The sequence below is a fragment of the Rhinoderma darwinii genome, assembly GCF_050947455.1.
Source record: "Rhinoderma darwinii isolate aRhiDar2 chromosome 3 unlocalized genomic scaffold, aRhiDar2.hap1 SUPER_3_unloc_15, whole genome shotgun sequence".
Classification (NCBI taxonomy): domain Eukaryota; kingdom Metazoa; phylum Chordata; class Amphibia; order Anura; family Rhinodermatidae; genus Rhinoderma; species Rhinoderma darwinii.
In genome coordinates, this window is record NW_027461740.1 from 130001 (window position 1) to 146615 (window position 16615).

Sequence of the window (16615 nt, forward strand, 5' to 3'; positions counted from 1 at the left end):
TCCAGGGTGATTGGTGGTAGGTCCCGGTGGGGGGGCAGCGGGAGCAACCTACATCCCTATGCCCAGCCAGAGTTCCAGGGTGATTGGTGGTAGGTCCCGGTGGGGGCCAGCGGGAGAAACCTACATCCCCATGCCCAGCCAGAGTTCCAGGGTGATTGGTGGTAGGTCCCGGTGGGGGGGCAGCGGGAGCAACCTGCATCCTCATGCCCAGCCAGAGTTCCAGGGTGATTGGTGGTAGGTCCCGGTGGGGGGGGCCAGCGGGAGCAACCTGCATCCCCATGCCCAGCCAGAGTTCCAGGGTGATTGGTGGTAGGTCCCGGTGGGGTGGAAGGGGAGCAGCGGGAGCAACCTGCATCTCCATGCCCAGACAGAGTTCCAGGGTGATTGCAGGTAGGTCCCGGTGGGGGGGCAGCGGGAGCAACTTGCATCCCCATGCCCATCCAGAGTTCCAGGATGATTGCAGGTATGTCCCGGTGGGGTTGAAGGGGGGGCAGCGGGAGCAACCTGCATTCCCATGCCCAGCCAGAGTTCCAGGGTGACTGGTGGTAGGTCCCGGTGGAGTGGAAGGGGGTCAGCGGGAGCAACCTGCATCCCCATGCCCAGCCAGAGTTCCAGGGTGATTGCTGGAAGGACCCGGTGGGGGGGCAGCGGGAGCAACTTGCATCCCCATGCCCAGCCAGAGTTCCAGGGTGATTGCTGGTAGGTCCCGGTGGGGGGGCAGCGGGAGCAACCTGCATCCCTATGCCCAGCCAGAGTTCCAGGGTAATTGCTGGTAGGTCCCGGTGGGGTGGAAGGGGGTCAGCGGGAGCAACCTGCATCCCCATGCCCAGCCAGAGTTCCAGGGTGATTGCAGGGAGGTCCTGGTGGGGGGGCAGCGGGAGCAACTTGCATCCCCATGCCCAGCCAGAGTTCCAGGGTGATTGCTGGTAGGTCCCGGTGGGGGGGCAGCGGGAGCAACCTGCATCCCCATGCCCAGCCAGAGTTCCAGGGTAATTGCTGGTAGGTCCCGGTGGGGTGGAAGGGGGTCAGCGGGAGCAACCTGCATCCCCATGCCCAGCCAGAGTTCCAGGGTGATTGCAGGGAGGTCCTGGTGGGGGGGCAGCGGGAGCAACTTGCATCCCCATGCCCAGCCAGAGTTCCAGGGTGATTGCTGGTAGGTCCTGGTGGGGGGGCAGCGGGAGCAACTTGCATCCCCATGCCCAGCCAGAGTTCCAGGGTGATTGCTGTAGGGTCCGGTGGGGTGGAAGGGGGTCAGCGGGAGCAACCTGCATCTCCATGCCCAGCCAGAGTTCCAGTGTGATTGCAGGTAGGTCCCGGTGGGGGGGCAGCGGGAGCAACCTGCATCCCCATGCCCAGCCAGAGTTCCAGGGTGATTGCTGGTAGGTCCTGGTGGGGGGGCAGCGGGAGCAACTTGCATCCCCATGCCCAGCCAGAGTTCCAGGGTGATTGCTGTAGGGTCCGGTGGGGTGGAAGGGGGTCAGCGGGAGCAACCTGCATCTCCATGCCCAGCCAGAGTTCCAGTGTGATTGCAGGTAGGTCCCGGTGGGGGGGCAGCGGGAGCAACCTGCATCCCCATGCCCAGCCAGAGTTCCAGAGTGATTGCAGGTAGGTCCCGGTGGGGGGGGGCAGCGGGAGCAACCTGCATCTCCATGCCCAGCCAGAGTTCCAGGGTGATTGCTGGTAGGTCCCGGTGGGGTGGAAGGGGGTCAGCCGGAGCAAACTGCATCCCCATGCCCAGCCAGAGTTCCAGGGTGATTGCAGGTAGGTCCCGGTGGGGGGGCAGCGGGAGCAACCTGCATCCCCATGCCCAGCCAGAGTTCCAGGGTGATTCCTGTAGGGTCCGGTGGGGGGGCAGCGGGAGCAACTTGCATCCCCATGCCCAGCCAGAGTTCCAGGTTGATTGCTGGTAGGTCCCGGTGGGGTGGAAGGGGGTCAGCGGGAGCAAACTGCATCCCCATGCCCAGCCAGAGTTCCAGGGTGATTGCAGGTAGGTCCCGGTGGGGGGGCAGCGGGAGCAACTTGCATCCCCATGCCCGGCCAGAGTTCCAGGGCCAGAGTGTGATGGCAGGCAGCATAGGCCGGGGCAAAGTTCCAAGGCGGCGTGGAGAGGACTAGGCCACAAGATAAGGGGATCCTTTCGTGAACAAACAGCAGTGAAAATACAAAGGCCCAAATGTCAAAGAATGGCATTTGTGCTACTGAAAGTGAAACATTTAAAATCAAGTGAAAGTGGGGTATGTTCACAAATGTCAGAGGCGGTGATGAGCAGCAGAGGCAGGCCGGGGCAGAGTTCCAGGGCTAGGAGTGTGACGGCAGGCAGCGTAGGCCGGGGCAGAGTTCCAGGGCGGTGGGGAGAGGACTAGGCCTCGAGATATGGAGATCCATTTGGTGGCCAAGCAGCAGTGAAAATAGAAAGGCCCAAATGTCAAAGAATGACATTTCTGCTACTGAAAGTGAAACATTTGAAAGTGAAGCATTTAAAATCAAGTTAAAGTGGGGTTTGTTCACAAATGTCAGAGGCGGTGGTGAACAGCAGGGGCAGGCCGGGGCAGAGTTCCAGGGCCAGGAGTGTGATGGCAGGCAGCGTAGGCCGGGGCAGAGTTCCAGGGCGGTGGGGAGAGGACTAGGCCTCAATCCAAGGAGATCCATTTGGTGACCAAACAGCAGTGACAATAAAAAGGCCCAAATGTCAAAGAATGACATTTCTGCTACTGAAAGTGAAACATTTGAAAGTGAACCATTTAAAATCAAGTTAAAGTGGGGTATGTTCAAAAATGTCAGAGGCGGTGGTGAACAGCAAGGGCAGGCCGGGGCAGAGTTCCAGGGCCAGGGGTGTGACGGCAGGCAGCGTAGGCCGGGGCAGAGTTCCAGGGCGGTGTGGAGAGGACTAGGCCTCGAGATATGGGGATCCATTTGGTGGCCAAGCAGCAGTGAAAATAGAAAGGCCCAAATGTCAAAGAATGACATTTCTGCTACTGAAAGTGAAACATTTGAAAGTGAAGCATTTAAAATCAAGTTAAAGTGGGGTTTGTTCACAAATGTCAGAGGCGGTGGTGAACAGCAGGGGCAGGCCGGGGCAGAGTTCCAGGGCCAGGAGTGTGATGGCAGGCAGCGTAGGCCGGGGCAGAGTTCCAGGGCGGTGGGGAGAGGACTAGGCCTCAATCCAAGGAGATCCATTTGGTGACCAAACAGCAGTGACAATAAAAAGGCCCAAATGTCAAAGAATGACATTTCTGCTACTAAAAGTGAAACATTTGAAAGTGAACCATTTAAAATCTAGTTCAAGTGGGGTATGTTCACAAATGTCAGAGGCGGTGGTGAGCAGCAGAGGCAGGCCGGGACACAGTTCCAGGGCCAGGGGTGTGACGGCAGGCAGCGTAGGCCGGGGCAGAGTTCCAGGGCGGTGGGGAGAGGACTAGGCCTCAATCCAAGGAGATCCATTTGGTGACCAAACAGCAGTGACAATAAAAAGGCCCAAATGTCAAAGAATGACATTTCTGATACTGAAAGTGAACCATTTAAAATCACGTTAAAGTGGGGTATGTTCACAAATGTCAGAGGTGGTGGTGAGCAGCAGAGGCAGGCCGGGGCAGAGTTCCAGGGCCAGGGTGTGACGGCAGGCAGCGTAGGCCGGGGCAGAGTTCCAGGGCGGTGGGGAGAGGACTAGGCCTCAATCTAAGGAGATCCATTTGGTGACCAAACAGCAGTGAAAATAAAAAGGCCCAAATGTCAAAGAATGCCATTTCTGCTACTGAAAGTGAAACATTTGAAAGTGAAACATTTAAAATCAAGTTAAAGTGGGGTATGTTCACAAATGTCAGAGGCGGTGGTGAGCAGCAGAGGCAGGCCGGGGCAGAGTTCCAGGGCCAGGGGGTGACGGCAGGCAGCGTAGGCCGGGGCAGAGTTCCAGGGCGGTGGGGAGAGGACTAGGCCTCAATCCAAGGAGATCCATTTGGTGACCAAGCAGCAGTGACAATAAAAAGGCCCAAATGTCAAAGAATGCCATTTCTGCTACTGAAAGTGAAACATTTGAAAGTGAAACATTTAAAATCAAGTTAAAGTGGGGTATGTTCACAAATGTCAGAGGCGGTGGTGAGCAGCAGAGGCAGGCCGGGGCAGAGTTCCAGGGCCAGGGGGTGACGGCAGGCAGCGTAGGCCGGGGCAGAGTTCCAGGGCGGTGGGGAGAGGACTAGGCCTCAATCCAAGGAGATCCATTTGGTGACCAAGCAGCAGTGAAAATAAAAAGGCCCAAATGTCAAAGAATGCCATTTCTGCTACTGAAAGTGAAACATTTGAAAGTGAAACATTTAAAATCAAGTTAAAGTGGGGTATGTTCACAAATGTCAGAGGCGGTGGTGAGCAGCAGAGGCAGGCCGGGGCAGAGTTCCAGGGCCAGGGGGTGACGGCAGGCAGCGTAGGCCGGGGCAGAGTTCCAGGGCGGTGGGGAGAGGACTAGGCCTCAATCCAAGGAGATCCATTTGGTGACCAAGCAGCAGTGAAAATAAAAAGGCCCAAATGTCAAAGAATGCCATTTCTGCTACTGAAAGTGAAACATTTGAAAGTGAAACATTTAAAATCAAGTTAAAGTGGGGTATGTTCACAAATGTCAGAGGCGGTAGTGAACAGCAGAGGCAGACCGTGGCACAGTTCCAGGGCCAGAGTGTGACACTGTCCGCCGATAGATAACCCTTTGCACATTATCGTCATCATCATTATCAGCAGCAGTTGCTGTCAGCCAGCTCCAGAGTGTATGAGCGGGGTGTGCTGCCCATTGCAGCCCGGGGTAGAGGAGCCGTATGCAAGCTGTGCATGCCCGGTGGCAACAGTGTATGAGCTCCACAGCGCCAGCGGGGGGGGGGGGTCCCACTATGTCCCAAGCCGCCTGACATGTACTTCCGGTCGGCTAGGAGGTGGCATGTCACCTGGGCTGTCAGCCAGCCCCAGAGTGTATGAGCGGCGTGTGCCTGCACCCGTGGGGGGGATACAGGAGCCATGGGGAAGCTGTGCAAGACCGGGGGCAGCCGTGTAGGTGCTCTGCAGCGCCCGCTGTGGACTTCCAGGGCAAGAGCGGTAGGAGCGGCCAACTTATGCCGACCTCCTGGAACTCCCCGTCGGCTTCGCTCGCGGGTCGGTCCCGCTGATTTTCTACCTTCATAATAAAAAAATCTTTTTTTTTTTATGGCATTTTCGGAAGCCTCAAGCCCACCTGGAGTTGCACGAGCAAGGCCACCTCGGCGTCTCCTTCCGAAAGCGGCCGGGAGCCAGTTCCGAGTATGAGCGGCGTGTGCCTGCCTTTTGCACCCGTGGGGGGATAGAGGGGCCCCTTGGGAGCTTGTACATGCCGGCAGCTTCCTTGTGGGAGCTCCACAGCGCCCGCGGCGAGTCCCGTTGTGTCCAGCCGGCTGACAAGCACTTCCGGTCCGCGAAGGATGCATGTCAGCGGCGGTGTGCCCGCTCCGGGTATGAGCGGCGTGTGCCTGCCTATGGCATCCTTGGGGGGATAGAGGAGCCATGGGGAAGCCGTGCCAGCCCGGTTGCAGCCGTGTACGAGCTCCTCAGCGCCAGCGTCGGAGTTTGAGGGCTTTAGCGGTATGCACGGCCAACTCATGCCGACCTCCTGGAACTCCCCGTCGGCCTCGCTCGCGGGTCGGTCCCGCTGATTTTTCTACCTTCATAATAAAAAAATCTTTTTTTTTTTATGGCATTTTCGGAAGCCTCAAGCCCACCTGGAGTTGCACGAGCAAGGCCACCTCAGCGTCTCCTTCCGAAAGCGGCCGGGAGCCAGTTCCGAGTATGAGCGGCGTGTGCCTGCCTTTTGCACCCGTGGGGGGATAGAGGGGCCCCTTGGGAGTTTGTACATGCCGGCAGCTTCCTTGTGGGAGCTCCACAGCGCCCGCGGCGAGTCCCGTTGTGTCCAGCCGGCTGACAAGCACTTCCGGTCCGCGAAGGATGCATGTCAGCGGCGGTGTGCCCGCTCCGGGTATGAGCGGCGTGTGCCTGCCTATGGCATCCTTGGGGGGATAGAGGAGCCATGGGGAAGCCGTGCCAGCCCGGTTGCAGCCGTGTACGAGCTCCTCAGCGCCAGCGTCGGAGTTTGAGGGCTTTAGCGGTATGCACGGCCAACTCATGCCGACCTCCTGGAACTCCCCGTCGGCCTCGCTCGCGGGTCGGTCCCGCTGATTTTTCTACCTTCATAATAAAAAAATCTTTTTTTTTTTTTGGCATTTTCGGAAGCCTCAAGCCCACCTGGAGTTGCACGAGCAAGGCCACCTCGGCGTCTCCTTCCGAAAGCGGCCGGGAGCCAGTTCCGAGTATGAGCGGCGTGTGCCTGCCTATGGCACCTGTGGGGGGATAGAGGGGCCCCGTGGGAGCTTGTGCATACCGGCAGCTTCCTTGTGGGAGCTCCGCAGCGCCCGCGGCGAGTCCCGTTGTGTCCAGCCGCCTGACAAGCACTTCCGGTCCGCGAAGGATGCATGTCAGCGGCGGTGTGCCCGCTCCGAGTATGAGCGGCGTGTGCCTGCCTATGGCATCCTTGGGGGGATAGAGGAGCCATGGGGAAGCCGTGCCAGCCCGGTTGCAGCCGTGTACGAGCTTTGCAGCGCCGGCGTTCGAGTTTCAGGGCTTTAGCGGTATGCACGGCCAACTCATGCCGACCTCCTGGAACTCCCCGTCGGCTTCGCTCGCGGGTCGGTCCCGCTGATTTTCTACCTTCATAATAAAAAAATCTTTTTTTTTTTATGGCATTTTCGGAAGCCTCAAGCCCACCTGGAGTTGCACGAGCAAGGCCACCTCGGCGTCTCCTTCCGAAAGCGGCCGGGAGCCAGCTCCGAGTATGAGCGGTGTGTGCCTGCCTTTTGCACCCGTGGGGGAATAGAGGAGCCATGGGGAAGCTGTGCATGCCCAAGCTTCAAACTGTCACCATGTCAACAGACATGGTGACAGCGTCCCGATCGCAAAGCAGGATTCAAACAGGACCAATCAGAGTGGTCCCTGTGCCGGAAACGAGCTGTGATTGGTCAGTACTGACAGGCCAATCATAGCGCAGGAGCAGTGTTGCCTGCCTATTGCACCCGTGGGGGGAATAGAGGAGCCATGGGGAAGCTGTGCATGCCCAAGCTTCAAACTGTCACCATGTCAACAGACATGGTGACAGTGTCCCGATCGCAAAGCAGGATTCAAACAGGACCAATCAGAGTGGTCCCTGTGCCGGAAACGAGCTGTGATTGGTCAGTACTGACAGGCCAATCACAGCGCAGTAGCAGTGGTGCCTGCCTATTGCACCCGTGGGGGAATAGAGGAGCCATGGGGAAGCTGTGCATGCCCAAGCTTCAAACTGTCACCATGTCAACAGACATGGTGACAGCGTCCCGATCGCAAAGCAGGATTCAAACAGGACCAATCAGAGTGGTCCCTGTGCCGGAAACGAGCTGTGATTGGTCAGTACTGACAGGCCAATCATAGCGCAGGAGCAGTGTTGCCTGCCTATTGCACCCGTGGGGGGAATAGAGGAGCCATGGGGAAGCTGTGCATGCCCAAGCTTCAAACTGTCACCATGTCAACAGACATGGTGACAGTGTCCCGATCGCAAAGCAGGATTCAAACAGGACCAATCAGAGTGGTCCCTGTGCCGGAAACGAGCTGTGATTGGTCAGTACTGACAGGCCAATCACAGCGCAGTAGCAGTGGTGCCTGCCTATTGCACCCGTGGGGGGGATAGAGGAGCCATGGGGAAGCTGTGCATGCCCAAGCTTCAAACTGTCACCATGTCAACAGACATGGTGACAGCGTCCCGATCACAAAGCAGGATTCAAACAGGACCAATCAGAGTGGTCCCTGTGCCGGAAACGAGCTGTGATTGGTCAGTACTGACAGGCCAATCACAGCGCAGGAGCAGTGGTTTGCCGGCATCTCTGTCTCTGACAAGCTCTTTCCTGTCAGAGAGCTTGTGAGAGACGGAGACAGGAATAAATACAGTGCGTAAGTTCAAAAAAAACAGCGATCTGCCGCTTTTCTGCCCTTTTGTGCCCACTAACCTGTTTTTAGTTAGTTAGGTAGCACAAGTTTTTCAGTATGGCCAAAAGAGTCTTTTCAGCCGAGGAAGCATCTGCAATGCTGTGTTCCGACACGGACAGCGCAAGTGAAGGTGAGGAGCAGTTCGTGCTTCCATCTTCCTCTGCATCCAGTGACTCTGAATCTGCACCCCCCAGTCGGCGTAGAAGAGCCGTAGTTCCTGATCTGCCTGAGCTGACCTGGGAAGCTGCAGAGAATTATACCCCCCAGGTGCCTGAGTTTACAGCCCGCTCAGGCATTCAAATTGAAATGACGGGTTTCAGCCCCATTGATTATTTTAACCTTTTTTTTTCAGACTCCCTTTTAGCGTTAATGGTCCAGCAGACCAACATCTATGCGGAACAATTTATCGCCCAGAACCCTGACTCTTATTATGGGAGAAGCCAAAATTGGACCCCCACAAACCTAGTGGAATTGCGGAAGTTTTGGGGCATATTTTTAAGTTTTGGCCTAATAAAAAAGCCTAGGATTAGAGACTATTGGTCCCTTGATATTTTATATAACACCCCCATTTACCGCACAGTAATGCCAAGGAAGCGCTTCGAAGCCATCCTGAAATTCCTTCATTACAATGATAATAGCCAGTGCCCACCCCCACAGGCCCCAAATTTTGATAGGCTATATAAAATGCGACCATTGATTGCCCACTACTCCCAAATTTTTTCCCACGTTTATACCCCCCAGCAAAATATTTCGGTAGATGAATCCCTAGTCAGCTTCAAGGGTAGACTGCACTTCAGGCAGTATCTACCCAATAAAAGAGCCCGGTACGGCATAAAGCTCTACAAGCTGTGCGAAAGTGCCACCGGTTACACCTACTCCTTTAGGGTCTATGAGGGAAAAGACTCCCATATAGATCCCCCAGAATGCCCCCCTTTCCTTGGAATTAGTGGAAAGATCGTATGGGATCTTATCCATCCTTTACTTGGGAAAGGCTATCATCTTTATCTGGACAACTTTTATAACAGTGTCCCCTTAGTAAAAGTTCTCTTGTCCAGATCCACCTTGGTATGCGGAACAATCCGCAAAAATAAGAAGGGCCTCCCCAAAACATTGCTGGGTCAGATCCTAAAATTAGGAGAGAGCAAAGCTTTCTGCTGCGACAATCTGCTCCTCCTAAAGTATAAGGATAAAAGGGACGTCCTTATACTGACCAGCATACACGACAGCAGATGCAGCCTAGTCCCTGTACGTGGATCCACTTCCCAAGTCCCAAAACCATATTGTGTACAGGAGTACAACAAGTATATGGGTGGCGTTGACCTGTCCGACCAGGTTATAAAACCATACAACGCCATGCGCAAGACCAGAGTATGGTATAAGAAGCTGTCTGTGCATCTTACACAGATGGCTTTATACAACGCCTTTGTCCTCTATAGATATGCCAGCAGTGGAGGTACGTTCCTGCAATTTCAGGAAAAGGTCATAAAGTCCCTGATGTTTGGTAACCAGGAAGGAGAGGGCAGTTCATCTGGCTCTTCCGTCAGTAGGATAATTCCCGGCCAGCATTTCCCGACAGAAATCCCCCCCACTGAAAAAAAAAAGAAGCCCCAAAAAAAATGCTGTGTGTGTGCCAAGCGAGGCATTCGTAAGGACACCACATACCATTGTGAGACATGTCCCACAAATCCCGGCCTGTGCATGAACCAATGTTTCAAAATATATCATACCTCCTTGGATTTTTAATTTATTTATTCATTATTCACCTTTTCTGTCTCCCATACTGGCCATGACCAATTATTAATTTTTCTACTGACCAGCCCCATTTAAAATTTGATCATTTAAAAATTGTAAAAAAAAACACCTAAAACAAAACTAAAAATTCTCACTATACCCCTAGATAATTTCCTCAATGGGTGTAGTTTCCGAAATGGGGTCACTTGTGGGGGGTTTCCACTGTTTAGTCCCCTCAGGGGCTTTGTAAATGTGACAAGGCCTCTCAAACCATTCCTGCTAAATGTGATCTCCCAAAGCCAAATGGCACTCCATCCCTTCTAAGCCATGCCCTGTGTTCAAATATCCGTTTATTACCACATGTGGGGTATTGTTTTACTCGGGAGACATTGCTTTACAAATTTTACGGTGCTTTTTCTCCTTCAGTCCTTGTGGAAATGAGAAAAAAAATGGCTAAACCTAAATTTTCTTTGAATAAATGTTGATTTTAATTTTCACGGCCTACTTCCAATAAATTCTGTAAAAAACCTGTGCGGTCAAAATGCTCACCATACCCCTAGATAATTTCCTTGAGGTGTCTAGTTTCCCAGATGGGGTCACTTGTGGGGGGTTTCCACTGTTTAGTCCCCTCAGGGGCTTTGTAAATGTGACAAGGCCTCTCAAACCATTCCTGCTAAATGTGATCTCCCAAAGCCAAATGGCACTCCATCCCTTCTAAGCCATGCCCTGTGTTCAAATATCCGTTTATTACCACATGTGGGGTATTGTTTTACTCGGGAGACATTGCTTTACAAATTTTACGGTGCTTTTTCTCCTTCAGTCCTTGTGGAAATGAGAAAAAAAATGGCTAAACCTACATTTTCTTTGAATAAATGTTGATTTTAATTTTCACGGCCTACTTCCAATAAATTCTGTAAAAAACCTGTGCGGTCAAAATGCTCACCATACCCCTAGATAATTTCCTTGAGGTGTCTAGTTTCCCAGATGGGGTCACTTGTGGGGGGTTTCCACTGTTTAGTCCCCTCAGGGGCTTTGTAAATGTGACAAGGCCTCTCAAACCATTCCTGCTAAATGTGATCTCCCAAAGCCAAATGGCACTCCATCCCTTCTAAGCCATGCCCTGTGTTCAAATATCCGTTTATTACCACATGTGGGGTATTGTTTTACTCGGGAGACATTGCTTTACAAATTTTACGGTGCTTTTTCTCCTTCAGTCCTTGTGGAAATGAGAAAAAAAATGGCTAAACCTAAATTTTCTTTGAATAAATGTTGATTTTAATTTTCACGGCCTACTTCCAATAAATTCTGTAAAAAACCTGTGCGGTCAAAATGCTCACCATACCCCTAGATAATTTCCTTGAGGTGGCTAGTTTCCCAGATGGGGTCACTTTTGGGGGATTTGTACTGTTTTGTCACTGCAAGAGCCCTTCTAACAAAATAAGGCCCCAAAATCCACTAGGTGTTCCTTTGCTTCTGAGGCCTGTGCTTCATTCCAGTAGCACGCTACGACCACATGTGGGATATTTCCTAAAACTGCAGAGACTGGGCAACAAATATTGAGTTGAATTTCTCTGCTAAAACCTTCTGTGTAATAAAAAAATAGTATTAAAAATTTATTTCTGCCAATAAATATGAAATTTGTAAATTCCACCTCTACTTTGCTTTAATTCCTGTGAAATGTGTAAAGGGTTAAGACATTTTCTAAATGCTGTTTTGAATACTTTGAGGGGTGAAGTTTTTAAAATGGGGTGACTTTTTGGGGGTTTCTAATATATAAGGCCCTCCAAGCCACTTCACAACTGAACTGGCCCCTGTAAAAATGGCCTTTTGACATTTTCTTGAAAATGTGAGAAATTGCTGCTAAAGTTGTAGGCCTTGTGATGTCATAGAAAAATAAAAGGATGTTCAAAAAACGATGCCAATCTAAAGTAGACATATGGGTGATGTTAATTAGCAACCATTTTGTGTGGTATAACTGCCTGTCTTACAAGCAGATACATTTAAATTGAGAAAAATGCTAATTTTTGCAATTTTTCGCTAATTTTCGGTGTTATTCACAATTAAATATAGAACATATCGAGCACATTTTGCTAGTAACTTAAAGTGCAATGTGTCACGAGAAAACAATCTCAGAATCGCTTGGATAGGTGAAAGCATTCCAGAGTTATTACCACATAAAGTGAACATGTCAGATTTGAAAAATGAGGCTCTGTCAGGAAGGTCAAAAGTGGCTAGGGCGGGAAGGGGTTAACCTAGTTCGGTCCCCACCGTTACAGTCGGATGTCAGCTGTAAGATACAGCTGAGATCCGGTGATGATGGCACCGACTCAGCTTCTGAGCCGGTGCCAAACATTGTACGGCATTTTGCGGGAAGTCAATGCTTTCCAGTACGTACATATACGTCCAATGGCGGGAAGGGGTTAAAGCAAAGTCCCAATCAGATTGGGTGAAATAGTCTGATGGTTTCTTATTTATTGGCGAAACTAGTTCATTAAAAAAAGGAAAATGAGCCAAACTGACAGGATAAAGGGGTTGTTGACTTGGAGTGAGTAGGGAACAATAGGAATTATTTGAGTTTTCAAGCTCAAATAGGATCTGGTGAAAAGAGGAGGAATGGGTAAACAAAGATAAGTTAGAATTTATGGCCACAAAGAGCACTTTTATCCTATAACGCTCAACCTTTGAAAGTGCAAGACTAGTAAAAGGTACTTTCCCATACCGGGAGTCGAACCCGGGCCACCTGGGTGAAAACCAGGAATCCTAACCGCTAGACCATATGGGAGCAGTTATTAAGTATAATGAGTCATGGACTAAGAAAAAGTGGGAATAAAGAAAATGTATATATATTTTTTCATTTTGCCGCTTTGAGCTTGTCTACAAACATCTGGTGGTTGCCTCGTTAGCGCAGTAGGAAGCGTGTCAGTCTCATAATCTGAAGGTCGTGAGTTCGATCCTCACACAAGGCACTGTTCAGTGTGTTTTTGTCTTCCTCCATTCATGCAGGAAATCGGGTTTTTCTGCCAAAACGTTTTTAATATAAGAGGAAAGTGTTGTTGATTTCCTTGTCATTTTTGAGTGAGTAGAAGAGATGGGAATGATTTGAGCTTTAAATCCAAAATAGGATCTTGCCTAAAAAGAAACAATATTAAAGCAAAGTCCCAATCAGATTGGGTGAAATAGTCTGATGGTTTCTTATTTATTGGCGAAACTAGTTCATTAAAAAAAGGAAAATGAGCCAAACTGACAGGATAAAGGGGTTGTTGACTTGGAGTGAGAAGGGAACAATAGGAATTATTTGAGTTTTCAAGCTCAAATAGGATCTGGTGAAAAGAGGAGGAATGGGTAAACAAAGATAAGTTAGAATTTATGGCCACAAAGAGCACTTTTATCCTATAACGCTCAACCTTTGAAAGTGCAAGACTAGTAAAAGGTACTTTCCCATACCGGGAGTCGAACCCGGGCCACCTGGGTGAAAACCAGGAATCCTAACCGCTAGACCATATGGGAGCAGTTATTAAGTATAATGAGTCATGGACTAAGAAAAAGTGGGAATAAAGAAAATGTATATATATTTTTTCATTTTGCCGCTTTGAGCTTGTCTACAAACATCTGGTGGTTGCCTCGTTAGCGCAGTAGGAAGCGTGTCAGTCTCATAATCTGAAGGTTGTGAGTTCGATCCTCACACAAGGCACTGTTCAGTGTGTTTTTGTCTTCCTCCATTCATGCAGGAAATCGGGTTTTTCTGCCGAAACGTTTTTAATATATGAGGAAAGTGTTGTTGATTTCCTTGTCATTTTTGAGTGAGTAGAAGAGATGGGAATGATTTGAGATTTAAATCCAAAATAGGATCTTGCCTAAAAAGAAACAATATTAAAGCAAAGTCCCAATCAGATTGGGTGAAATAGTCTGATGGTTTCTTATTTATTGGCGAAACTAGTTCATTAAAAAAAGGAAAATGAGCCAAACTGACAGGATAAAGGGGTTGTTGACTTGGAGTGAGAAGGGAACAATAGGAATTATTTGAGTTTTCAAGCTCAAATAGGATCTGGTGAAAAGAGGAGGAATGGGTAAACAAAGATAAGTTAGAATTTATGGCCACAAAGAGCACTTTTATCCTATAACGCTCAACCTTTGAAAGTGCAAGACTAGTAAAAGATTCTTTCCCATACCGGGAGTAGAACCCGGGCCACCTGAGTGAAAACCAGGAATCCTAAACGCTAGACCATATGGGAGAAGTTATTAAGTATAATGAGTCATGGACTAAGAAAAAGTGGGAATAAAGAAAATGTACATATATTTTTTCATTTTGCCGCTTTGAGCTTGTCAACAAACATCTGGTGGTTGCCTCGTTAGCGCAGTAGGAAGCGTGTCAGTCTCATAATCTGAAGGTCGTGAGTTCGATCCTCACACAAGGCACTGTTCAGTGTGTTTTTGTCTTCCTCCATTCATGCAGGAAATCGGGTTTTTCTGCCAAAACGTTTTTAATATAAGAGGAAAGTGTTGTTGATTTCCTTGTCATTTTTGAGTGAGTAGAAGAGATGGGAATGATTTGAGCTTTAAATCCAAAATAGGATCTTGCCTAAAAAGAAACAATATTAAAGCAAAGTCCCAATCAGATTGGGTGAAATAGTCTGATGGTTTCTTATTTATTGGCGAAACTAGTTCATTAAAAAAAGGAAAATGAGCCAAACTGACAGGATAAAGGGGTTGTTGACTTGGAGTGAGAAGGGAACAATAGGAATTATTTGAGTTTTCAAGCTCAAATAGGATCTGGTGAAAAGAGGAGGAATGGGTAAACAAAGATAAGTTAGAATTTATGGCCACAAAGAGCACTTTTATCCTATAACGCTCAACCTTTGAAAGTGCAAGACTAGTAAAAGGTTTTTTCCCAAACCGGGAGTCGAACCCGGGCCACCTGGGTGAAAACCAGGAATCCTAACCGCTAGACCATATGGGAGCAGTTATTGAGTATAATGAGTCATGGACTAAGAAAAAGTGGGAATAAAGAAAATGTATATATATTTTTTCATTTTGCCGCTTTGAGCTTGTCTACAAACACCTGGTGGTTGCCTCGTTAGCGCAGTAGGAAGTGTGTCAGTCTCATAATCTGAAGGTTGTGAGTTCGATCCTCACACGAGGCACTGTTCAGTGAGTTTTTGTCTTCCTCCATTCATGCAGGAAATCGGGTTTTTCTGCCGAAACGTTTTTAATATATGAGGAAAGTGTTGTTGATTTCCTTGTCATTTTTGAGTGAGTAGAAGAGATGGGAATGATTTGAGCTTTAAATCCAAAATAGGATCTTGCCTAAAAAGAAACAATATTAAAGCAAAGTCCCAATCAGATTGGGTGAAATAGTCTGATGGTTTCTTATTTATTGGAGAAACTAGTTCATTAAAAAAAGGAAAATTAGCCAAACTGACAGGATAAAGGGGTTGTTGACTTGGAGTGAGAAGGGAACAATAGGAATTATTTGAGTTTTCAAGCTCAAATAGGATCTGGTGAAAAGAGGAGGAATGGGTAAACAAAGATAAGTTAGAATTTATGGCCACAAAGAGCACTTTTGAACACTCAACCTTTGAAAGTGCAAGACTAGTGAAAGGTTCTTTCCCATACCAGGAAACAAACCCAGGCCACCTGGGTGAAAACCAGGAATCCTAACCGCTAGACCATATGGGAGCAGTTATTAAGTATAATGAGTCATGGACTAAGAAAAAGTGGGAATAAAGAAAATGTATATATATATTTTCATTTTGCCGCTTTGAGCTTGTCTACAAACATCTGGTGGTTGCCTCGTTAGCGCAGTAGGAAGCGTGTCAGTCTCATAATCTGAAGGTCGTGAGTTCGATCCTCACACAAGGCACTGTTCAGTGAGTTTTTGTCTTCCTCCATTCATGCAGGAAATCGGGTTTTTCTGCCGAAACGTTTTTAATATATGAGGAAAGTGTTGTTGATTTCCTTGTCATTTTTGAGTGAGTAGAAGAGATGGGAATGATTTGAGCTTTAAATCCAAAATAGGATCTTGCCTAAAAAGAAACAATATTAAAGCAAAGTCCCAATCAGATTGGGTGAAATAGTCTGATGGTTTCTTATTTATTGGCGAAACTAGTTCATTAAAAAAAGGAAAATGAGCCAAACTGACAGGATAAAGGGGTTGTTGACTTGGAGTGAGAAGGGAACAATAGGAATTATTTGAGTTTTCAAGCTCAAATAGGATCTGGTGAAAAGAGGAGGAATGGGTAAACAAAGATAAGTTAGAATTTATGGCCACAAAGAGCACTTTTATCCTATAACGCTCAACCTTTGAAAGTGCAAGACTAGTAAAAGGTTCTTTTATACCGGGAGTCGAACCCAGGCCACCTGGGTGAAAACCAGGAATCCTAACCGCTAGACCATATGGGAGCAGTTATTAAGTATAATGAGTCATGGACTAAGAAAAAGTGGGAATAAAGAAAATGTATATATATTTTTTCATTTTGCCGCTTTGAGCTTGTCTACAAACATCTGGTGGTTGCCTCGTTAGCGCAGTAGGAAGCGTGTCAGTCTCATAATCTGAAGGTCGTGAGTTCGATCCTCACACAAGGCACTGTTCAGTGAGTTTTTGTCTTCCTCCATTCATGCAGGAAATCGGGTTTTTCTGCCGAAACTTTTTTAATATATGAGGAAAGTGTTGTTGATTTCCTTGTCATTTTTGAGTGAGTAGAAGAGATGGGAATGATTTGAGCTTTAAATCCAAAATAGGATCTTGCCTAAAAAGAAACAATATTAAAGCAAAGTCCCAATCAGATTGGGTGAAATAGTCTGATGGTTTCTTATTTATTGGCGAAACTAGTTCAATAAAAAAAGGAAAATTAGCCAAACTGACAGGATAAAG

At 48.8% G+C, this 16615-nt stretch overlaps 3 non-coding genes across 3 annotated transcripts; all 3 read right to left on the reverse strand.

The window, feature by feature from the left end:
• Positions 1–12454: 12454 nt before the first annotated feature.
• TRNAE-UUC (transfer RNA glutamic acid (anticodon UUC)) lies at positions 12455–12526 on the reverse strand. Its single transcript has one exon. It is a non-coding gene; the product is annotated as a tRNA-Glu (tRNA).
• A 653-nt stretch (positions 12527–13179) lies between these two features.
• On the reverse strand, positions 13180–13251 carry TRNAE-UUC (transfer RNA glutamic acid (anticodon UUC)). The gene has a single exon. It is a non-coding gene; the product is annotated as a tRNA-Glu (tRNA).
• Positions 13252–14629: 1378 nt separating this feature from the next.
• Positions 14630–14701, reverse strand: TRNAE-UUC (transfer RNA glutamic acid (anticodon UUC)). Its single transcript has one exon. It is a non-coding gene; the product is annotated as a tRNA-Glu (tRNA).
• Positions 14702–16615: the final 1914 nt, after the last annotated feature.